Genomic DNA, 11,128 nt, shown 5'->3' on the forward strand with positions numbered 1-11,128 from the left:
TAATAAGCTATTAATAGTTGTTGGCGGTGGCGCATGATGGAAATGGTTGTGGTGAAAGAGACTTACACTTGGTTGTTGGAGAAGCATGATAAAAGTTTTGTCAGGGATAAAACAAGCCATGTGTTTGAAGATCACTCTCCTATTGTTGTTTTCCCCAAAGGCATGTTTCTATGATTCCACTCCTTTAGTACCATATAGTTGTTTACACTTTTTCATCACCTTTATCGAGTGTATGATATCTGCCCAAACATTCCTGAAAAGTTACATGTTTAAAAAAGTTGAATAGTTTTACAGTGTATGCAACTATATTTATCTTTTCCTTATGTTATGGTTTTGCAATAGTTATTTGGGTTTATCTTTTTCCTATAACTTGAACAGATATATCACATTTGTATCATGATGTTTGTGATTACACGTGTCAGCGGCCATTGTGTACTACTTTCTTTTGGTATGGTGAAAATTTGAGGTCAAACTCTAAAGACAAGCATCTGCACCACCGCCTATGATGTGTAAACCATTCAAACAAGACCATCCTCCTTTAAAGAAGCTCCTGGTAGATTGATATCGCAAACCTAAGTATGTTCTCTTGATTCTTAGATTATACAGAGTATTATATTATTAAATCATAAAATAAAATACTTATGAAGGAATGTTATTCCACTAACTTTACGGAACGAGCACGCTACAGGATCCGATGTTGAAGCATACGAGCTGTTAGAAAAACCGGTACTTCTACCTACAAGGTCATGTCAGGATTGAGATTACCGAGGTAAATTTCATACATCTCTGCATCCGACATATATCTACGATATTGCTGAAAACAACTCATGTGCATTACCCCATAAAAGACAACCACCTACATAACTGCTAAAGTTCTTTTAGTATGTGTATTCCTATATGTCATTTACCTAATTACGACTAATACTATGATGTCGACTTTGAGTCATAAAACGGGGGTTCATTTTGGTTTGAATTGTAGGATTATAGGAAAATACTTGAAGAAACATTCGTTATATTTATAATCGTTCCAATGATGACATCAAAAAGGTGATCAACTTCCGCCGCAACGCGCGTACCTCTAAAACTAGTTGTTATTTTAATTATCGTCATTTATATTTACGTTTGACTTAAAATCGACAAACCGGTCATCAAACGGTAAACCCCCTTTTATATTATTACTATATATAATTATATATATTTTATACAAATATAGCTGTTTAAAATATAGTGTAAAATAAGTCGTCCCCCTGTGGAACGAACCGGACTTACTAAAAACTATACTACTCTACGATTAGGTACACTACCTATAGTGTTGTAGCAGAGTTTAGGTATATCCCATTTGTAAATAAATAATTAAAACTTGTGTAAATTGTATCGTATTTCGTAATATTAATAATAGTATTTCGTACGCCTCCGCTCGCACATCAAGTTTTTGGCGCCGCTGCCGGGGAGCGCGAAACGCTATATTTTTAATATATATTTGTAAAAATATAATTATATATAAGTTTTAAAAAAATATATAATAAAAATAAAAAAAGAAAAAAAACATATTTTTAAGATTTTGTTTAAAATATATAAAATTAATAAGTGTTTTGATTTTTATTCTTAATTTTAAAATACAAGTTTATTTTATCTTATATAAATATTCTAAATATATATTTTGTATAATTAAAATCTAATAAATATTAATTATTATAATTGATATTGGGCCGATCAGTTTAAAAGCCCGAAACATTTCAGGACTGATGGGCCATGTGATCGCATGAGCTCGACGCCTTATAACCATGCGGTCGCATGGCATGATCTGACAGAACTGAATCCTTAAATCATAATTACGCGTAGGGTTTTATTAATTAATTATTATTATTATTTAACCTAATTAGGGTTTTAATTATTTAATATATATTTGTACTTAGTTTTATTATTAATTTGTAATATTAAGTTTTATTATTATTATTAATTATATAGATTAATATTTTTATATAATAATAATAATACAAAAATAATATTTTTATATAAATTTTATTTTTATCATTTTAGTTTATATCTTTTTATAATTTTTATCTTTTTTGTTATTTAGTTCGTTGTTTTTTTCGTATCGTTCGTAATTATAGTTTTAAATTTAGTTTTACCGTAGTTATTTTTATACTTCTAGATTTTTAGGTTTTGCCGTAAAATTCCTTAAGTGCTTTTTCTTTAGATTTAGAATTTAGGCGCTTTAGAATTTTGCGACACCATTTTAAATTTATAGATTCTAGTACTTTTTAAAGTAATTGCCGTTTTCGAATAGAATTGCATTTAAGTTTTAATACCTTTAGGCGCAACTTTTTAGATTTAATTTTTAGACTTTTAAGTTTTGACGTTTTTCTTTCTTATTTTTATTTTTCGACGTTTTTCGACGCGCTTTTTCTTTTTCATTTCTACGCGCTAGTTTATAGGACATGGAATTTTTAAATTTTAAATTTCGATGAAAAATTATTGTAAGCGATTAAATTAATAGATGCCAATTTTCTGGTTCGTAGTAATAGTTAGATTTGTTAGTGGCGAGTTGTGGATTTATACTATCTTAACTACAAATACAAAAGGTAATAAAGATTTTCTTCTTGATACTAGATTCTCTATTGAGTAAGTAACTCGTTAAGTAAGAATAAGTAATATCACAAATTGAATCCCCGAAACTTCTTTTTTTGGTACAGCTCGAAGAGACAGAAGATTAGAGGAGGGCAGATGAGATGACACTCAAAGCACTGATAGTCTAAACCCTGGGGCTGGCAAAAGCAGAAAAGTCTATTAATTTGATAACTTATATAATTTTTAGTTTTATAACTAATAGAATAATTAGTAAATGCACCACATTGTAGCTAAAATTTGGTAATAAGTGTATTATGGAAAATCTTGAAAATATTTTGGAAACTCTTTCTGACATCAAAAATCAATTAAATCAATACTCTCAAACGAGTGTTGATGACAATTCGTTCGGTCAATCTTGGATCACGAATGACGAAACAATAACTGGTCGTGAAATTTGTGGAGATTATCATTCAGCATGGGAATGTTATTATTACGTTCCTATGGAAAATTATGCACCCATGGAACCTGAATGGAATGATTATGAGGAATATAATTCAAATTGGGATTATTCCCAAGAATATATCCAAACTCAACAACCAGAGGACGAGAAAAATTATGTGTCTGAAATTTTTTTAGATTATATGAAAATCAAACTCGAAGAATTTGATGCTCAAAATGAACAAATGAGAGAGTTTGCAAATAGGCAAGCTGAAACTCTATCAGACTACACACATGTTGATCTGAGGAGTATTGTGCAAGAAAATCTCATATCATCGAATTTTGATGAATTCGAGAGCTCCGAAATCACCAATTATCCCGATGATACTTTTTATTCAGTTTTACCAATTTCACAACATACCGACACATTAGCCTCTATCGACGAAATCATCGATCCATTAATGGATGATAAAGAAGTAAGGGTGAAAAATTGGTACTCTTGGGAAAACGATAACGTTGAAAACTTTACCCCGAGACCAAAGTGGTGGGACCGATAAGAACCGTTAAAGAAGAAGATTTTGCTTCGATCCCGAAATTCACCATTCCACAACCTTCCAACCTAATATTCTCAATAGACGAGTCATCTACCGAAGATGAACTACGAGCTGTAATAGATATTGACACCTCAGATTTCACCCAATTGGGTAATAGAGGTGAAACCTTTGATCCCGAGAATGAACGGAAGGAAATGTTAGGAATTGTCCACCCTATAGAAATATGTATGTCGGTGTATAACGATCCATTTGACCAAGAACCAAAAAAGAGACATATCCACTTACTAAAATCTACGCTTAAAAAAGAATTAAGTAGTGACGATCGGGTAGGTCTAAACTTTAAACCCATTGATATATTATACACCACCCGAAATGTAAATAACTGGCTCACTATTTTAATTCGTGAAACTTATTCTACCGACTTCACATGTCGTCAGCTAAGTGTGGGGAAGTCTAACCCCACTTAACATTAAATTCAGGGTTCGGGTTAGTGCATAACTCGTTAACAAACATGCATGATAAGTCAGGGTAAAATACGCATTTTCAAAGATTAGCAAACAGTTCAGAAAAGCAACCATTTTTGAAGAAAAACATGTGTGATAAAATAACAAAAGTAATGAACGATGAGGCGCACCATCTATCATTCGAAGAGCTTTGAAATTACAAACTGGGTATTTCTAATCATTTTTCTACACTAATCACCCTCATGAATTTATAATTATAGTCTGATTTCATGCAAATGAGGGCATTGCATGATCTCAAGTGTGGGGAAGGGTTATAAATTCTCTCGGGTTTATACTTGGCTTATTTTCTAAATTTTATGAAAATTTGAAAAAATTTCAACTAAATGAATTCAAAATCATGTTTATACATATTTATGAACGATAAAACTAGGTGTTAATACCGAAATTGTCGTTACCTCGGAAAGGACATAAATTGAGAAAAAAAACTAAAACGCTTGAATTTATTTATTAAAAATAAAAAGATGCATGAACAAAGCCAAGTGTGGGGAGAATGTACCAAGTTATTCAATTAAAAACTATGTATCACATGTTTATGTAAAGTTATTGCAGGTGCTTTTGTTTTGGACTAAATTAACTGTTTTACCCAATTTACTGTAATATATTTGAAAGAAAGATGGATCTACACGATGAATCAGTTCCATCATTAAAAGGAAGTAAAGTTTTCCGAAAAAGACACGCGCTTCTTGATTTAGGTCAAGAAGTTGTCGTCCAGACCAGCTGTAGGTTGACGAAAAATCTAGAAAAGTCATCTCGAAAATCAGCAGGAAATCCACGAACCTCAGCATCAAACAGGGTCGCCAAGTGGTCACACTTATCCTAACCATGAGAGGATCTGTCTCGTAAAATGGGGAGGGCGCCGTGCAAATTAGCTTGATAAGACTAATGAATCGGACCCCCAGAAAGGATAATCTCCTTAAAAGATTAAAAATCAGCTTTTAAGCCTGATATTACTCAATGCTTGAGATTGACCTTAAAGATTGAGAATTACAAACTCATGGAATTCAATGATATCTAAATTCGAGCTTGAACGAGAAAATATTTTGATCAAAAATTAAAACCGATTTGTTTTCTGAAAAACCTATTTTCAATGCGTTCATTACCATTGAACGTAAAATCCTAAGAATTCACCTGGAATTCATTAGGTCACCTGAACTAAATCAGGTGTCAAATGTAAGAATGGTGGTTGCATAGCATGGTCGAAGACAGGACCTTGTGCCAGACCGAAAAATTATAGGGTGATCTTACTATTTCTCCTACAAAGGATAGTAATTGCATCCGAGACGTTGTGGACCATGATCAAATGCATGTCATTAGACATTGCCTTAACAGTTGCTTGTTCAACGCTTTCCTTTACAACCGGACAGTAGTTTACCGAAAGGTAATATACGGAGCAAGTAAATTGGATGTGTGCTTTCCTAATACAAGGTTAGCAAGTGGGTGACACAAAACCGCAAGTTTTGAGCTAAAATTTTCAAATCTTAAACCCACAAAACCCACAAAAACATTTAGCAAACACCGGTGAAGGGTTATTTCGGAAAACTTGTCTAGGGTAAAATCTAGTTTGAATTTTCAAAAGATCAAATGTTTTCATAAAGATCCAATTTCCTTAAAGGATCTAAATTTTTAAAGTCATGTGGGACTTTAAACCACATTGTTACTATCATTGTTCATACTGCCGTATCAAAATCACTGATGTATAAAGTGTGAGAATAAAAAAAGTGATTCGAGTGAAGTGTGATTTAATTTCAAGTTCTGTATTGCTTGAGGACAAGCAAGGTTCAAGTGTGTGGATAATTGATAGTGCTCCAAATGATCATATATTTAGTCACAATATCCTTCCAATATGTAAAGTTTTTAGTTACTATTGTTCTATTTTTATGTAATAATCGTTTAAATAAATAAGTGCGAAGACAAAAGAAGAAAACGACGATTTAAGACGCAAATGACTAAAAAGCTCAAATGTACAAGATACAATATAAGTGGTTCAATTTATTGATGAGAAACGTCTAAAAATTACAAGAGTACAAGCTGCGAAACGCAAAGTACAAGATATCTAAGCATACGAAAAGGCGTTCAAAAATCCGAAACTGAGACATGAACCAACTATGAACGTACGACTCAACGGAGCTAAAATTACAAGTTTACTATGCACAAGAATATAATATAATATATATATATATAATTATATAAATTATATATATTATATTATATATTAAAATATAACAGTCGCCCACGTTTTAAACAACAATGTGAGCTGGAGCCGCCTTCCATGCGATTGCATGGGAATAAGGAATCAAAGCCATGCGATCCCATGGCACCCTGTAGCTGGTCAGGTTCTATAAATAGCCAGGTTTTCTGCCGAATTATGGACACCAATTCAATGTCTCTCTCCCTCTGTATAATATATATATATATATATATATATATATATATATATATATATATATATATATATATATATATATATTAGTTTAGTTTTATATTAGTTAGTTTGGGTAATGTAACGGTTATTTTACGGGTTTTAAAGTCAGAACTCTGCCCCTGTAACACTACGCGATTAATAATCACTGTAAGCTAAATTCTCCTTTTTAAATTAATGTCTCGTATTTAAGTTATTATTATGCTTATTTGAGCCGAAGTAATCGTAATGTTGGACTAATTATTAAGACGGGGTTATTGGACTTTGGACCATAATTAGGGTTTGGACAAAAGACCGACACTTGTGGAAATTGGACTATGGGTTATTAATGGACTTTATATTTGATTAATATAAAGATTTACAATTTGACATATTTATAAATAGCCACATACGCTCAATCGGGTACGGTGAGCGGGATATTTATAAATACTAATAATTGTTCATTTGACCGGAGACGGGGATGGATTAATAGTCAATGGACTCATTAAAACAGGGGTGGATTACATACAAGGGTAATTGGTGTAATTGTTAACAAATATTAAAACCTTGGATTACACGCAGTCGATAACCTGGTGTAATTATTAACAAAGTATTAAAACATTGTTAGAGTTTGAATCCCTAATTAGTTAGAATATTTGACTTTGGGAATAAGGTTAATTTGACAAACATTTTATAATTATGACCGATGGACTATTATGGGCAAAAACCAGATAGGTTTTAAATAAACCAGGACAAAGGACAATTAACCCAGGGTAATAAATTAAAATTAAAACGTCAAACATCATGATTTCGGAAGTTTAAATAAGCATAATTATTTTATTTTTATATTTCCTCGTACTTTTAATTACATTTTATATATTGTATTTTAGTTATCGTCATTTATATTTACGTTTGACTTAAAATCGACAAACCGGTCATTAAACGGTAAACCCCCTTTTATATTATTACTATATATAATTATATATATTTTATACAAATATAGCTGTTTAAAATATAGTGTAAAATAAGTCGTCTCCCTGTGGAACGAACCGGACTTACTAAAAACTATACTATTCTACAATTAGGTACACTGCCTATAATGTTGTAGCAGAGTTTAGGTATATCCCATTTGTAAATAAATAATTAAAACTTGTGTAAATTGTATCGTATTTCGTAATATTAATAATAGTATTTCGTACGCCTCCGCTCGCACATCATTTATGTGTCAATATTGAAAGTTGGAAGACGAGCATCGAATGGGTTAGCGATTTCTATTTGGAGATGACAATTTAGATAGAAGAGGATGAACCGATGAATCATCAATTGGTAGAAGGGACGTGTCGTCGTTAAATTAAAACACACGTGAAAGGGAGCATGTGCTGTAAATTTTGTGTTTTCAGATGATAAACATTGTTCCAGACACCAAGAAAGTTACATGTGTCTAGTGGAGGGTAATCAAATTAGTTGGCCCGACCCGGTTTATGTTAAGCCACTTATAACTTGACACGTGTTAGATAATGAAACTAAAGATAAAAACGTGTCGATTAAAAGTAAGAGCACAACAAAGCAGGTGCCAACCGGCAGTAAAATCTCATTCTAGTTGTGTCGGAGCAAGTATGTGAAAATAAAACTCGCAAAAATGGGTGACCCGAACCCGTTGCTTGTTTAGCCAGTTAATAGAGGACACGTGTCAGGCCCTAAAGCAAGAGATGGAAAACCACCTCTTCTTATATAGTAGTAAGATAATATAGGAAACAAAGTAATATAAAAATATTAATTTATAATAAGCACATCATATTAAGAAATTTTAAATAATTATATAAATATATTTTTATTATTATTATTATTATTATTATTATTATTATTATTATTATTATTATTATTATTATTATTATTATTATTATTATTAATTATTATTATTTTAAAAACGTGAACGTGAATACTCCTTCCATTCCAAATATATATTTCAGTATTTCTTTATGAACTGTCTTAATTTAATTATTCACTTCTATCAATATAAATATAATATATATATATATATATATATATATATATATATATATATATATATATATATATACATATACATATACATATATATACATATATACATATATATATATATATATATATACATATACATATATATATATATATATATATATACATATATATATATATACATATACATATATATATATATACATATACATATATATATATACATATACATATATATATATACATATACATATATATATATATATATACATATATATATATATACATATATATATATATATATATGTATGTATATATATATATATATATATATAATAAAATAAAATGGTAGTTCTTTATTACATTTGATATATACTTGCAAAAATAAAAAAGTAGATAAAAAGTAATATATAAAACTATAAAGTAAACAAAAATTACAGTATACTAATTATATTTTTTTAAACTGTGTGTATTTTTTAGACAATTGAATCGGAATAGATAATGTAATATTTACTATAGTGTTTAACTACTTTTTTGCTCCGTTGGTCCTTCAATTATACACGAAATTGCAATCCGAGTCCCTCAAGTTTTTTTTGGATTTTCGAGTCCTTAAAATTGCAAAATATTCAATCCGAGTCCCTCCGTCAGTTTGCCGTCTAAATTAGCCGTTAACCCTTGACATGTGTCATGCATGTGAGGGTAAAATTGTCTTTTTACTCTTTTTCGACTTTTTTTTACTCCGTTGGTCCTTCGTTTATAGACAAAATTGCAATACGAGTCCCTCAAGTTTTTTTTTCTTTTTTTTTTTTGAAAGGCCAAGCATAATATATTATATATATGAATTAAAGGTACAAAGAGGACTCATATTTGAGAATAGTATGAGTCGAAATAAACATAAAGGTTACAAAGTACACGGGAACATTAAGTACAGAGTTTTCACACAACCCTTACGATACGGGCGGTTTGGGCATTGGGTCTTTGAAAGCAAAAAATTTATCTTTATTAGCTAAATGGTGGTGGAGATTTCGTTTGAAAGAAAACGCATTTTGGGTGAAAATCATTAAAAGTATACACGGAAGATTGGTGTTTTTATATGGAGGGCGTTAAAAAATAGGCTACCGGTTTGAACCGAACTCGATAAAAGGGGGATTGATCTTGACTCGGTAAGGTGTCCCATTTGTAAAGACGGCATCGAAGATTTAGAGCATGTTTTGTTAAATTGTTCCTTTGCAAAAGATATTTGGAGGCGCGTTTTTAATTGGTTGCATATTCAAATACCAAACACACCTTCATTAGTCGAGTTACTAAAGTCCCAAAGTTTCATCAGCTCGCCGGGTCCAAACTTATATTCGCAAGCATGTATTTAGGTTAGCGCCTATGTCATATGGCAAAACCGAAATCGTAAATTATTCCAGAACTCACAATTGACGGGTCCACTAGCTTTCCAAGAGATACAAGACCGCACCTTCGAATGGGTTTCCAATCGCTCGAAAAACAAAACACTTGAATGGCTACAATGGTTTTCGTCTCCAAGTTACTACGACGCTCACACGTGATTTAATTGTTGTATAGACTTAATGTTCCCGTGTACTTTGTAACCTTTGTGTTTTTTCGACTCATACTATTCTCAAGTATCAGTCCTCTTTGTACCTTTAATTCATATATATAATATATAATATATAATATATTATGCTTGGCCTTAAAAAAAAAACTTGAGGGACTCTTATTGCAATTTTGTCTATAAACGAAGGACCAACGGAGCAAAAAAGTCGAAGAAAAGAGTAAAAAGACGATTTTACCCTCACATGCATGGCACATGTCAAGGATTAACGGCTAATTTAAACGGAAAACTGACGGAGGGACTCGGATTGCAAAATTTTACAATTTTAAGGACATGAAAATAAAAATAAAAACTTGAGGGACTCGGATTGCAATTTCGTGTATAATTGAAGGACCAATGGAGAAAAAAGTCGTGTTTAACACTACTCGTATGCAATGTTTAATTCTATTATTGGATTGTTTTATTTGTACTTTTATACCATTTAATTAATCTATTTTATCAATTATAAAATAGTGTATCCAACATAGTCTCATATGATTATCTGTACATTTAATATTTAAATCATCATCTAGCAAACAAAATATGTATATTGGAAAATAGATATATTATTTTACTTTAATAATAAAATTATGGAGATCCCGGTTTAGCGTTTAGCATTATGAAAAAGGAAAAAAAATGTATTGTGAGTTGGAGTTTCATTTAAACTTTCAGGAGTTTCAATTTCGGTATAAGAAAATTGTGCGGTTGATTCATGTGGTTTACATGGAATGAAGTGGTTGGCCCCTAAACTTCATTTTCGAGGTGGTTGGTCCTTGTGGTTTACTAAATGTGTGTGTGTGTGGGGTCCATGTCTGTAATTTTTTACTCAGATGTAATAAGGGAGTGTGAAATCGAGCCCCAACTCTGAGCTATTTCGTGATGGATTTTACCTTAACTTTATACCGATTACCGACAATGGACTAAAAAGGAAATTTAGAGCCCAAATTATTACTTGGGCCAGCACTTGCTATATATTAGTTTAGCCCATTTCCAGCTAAAAATCAAAGTACCAAAACCCTCGAATTAGTTAGTATCATCACAA

General features: G+C 31.2%; 1 long non-coding RNA gene across 1 annotated transcript; it reads left to right on the forward strand.

Moving 5' to 3' along the window:
* The first annotated feature begins 438 nt into the window (after positions 1–438).
* Positions 439–1,079, forward strand: LOC139873739 (uncharacterized). Its single transcript, XR_011767469.1, has 3 exons — positions 439–576; positions 689–769; positions 980–1,079. It is a non-coding gene; the product is annotated as an uncharacterized lncRNA (long non-coding RNA).
* The last annotated feature ends 10,049 nt before the right edge of the window (positions 1,080–11,128 follow it).

Source organism: Rutidosis leptorrhynchoides, chromosome 1 (assembly GCF_046630445.1).
Source record: "Rutidosis leptorrhynchoides isolate AG116_Rl617_1_P2 chromosome 1, CSIRO_AGI_Rlap_v1, whole genome shotgun sequence".
In the NCBI taxonomy this organism is placed as follows: Eukaryota; Viridiplantae; Streptophyta; class Magnoliopsida; order Asterales; family Asteraceae; genus Rutidosis; species Rutidosis leptorrhynchoides.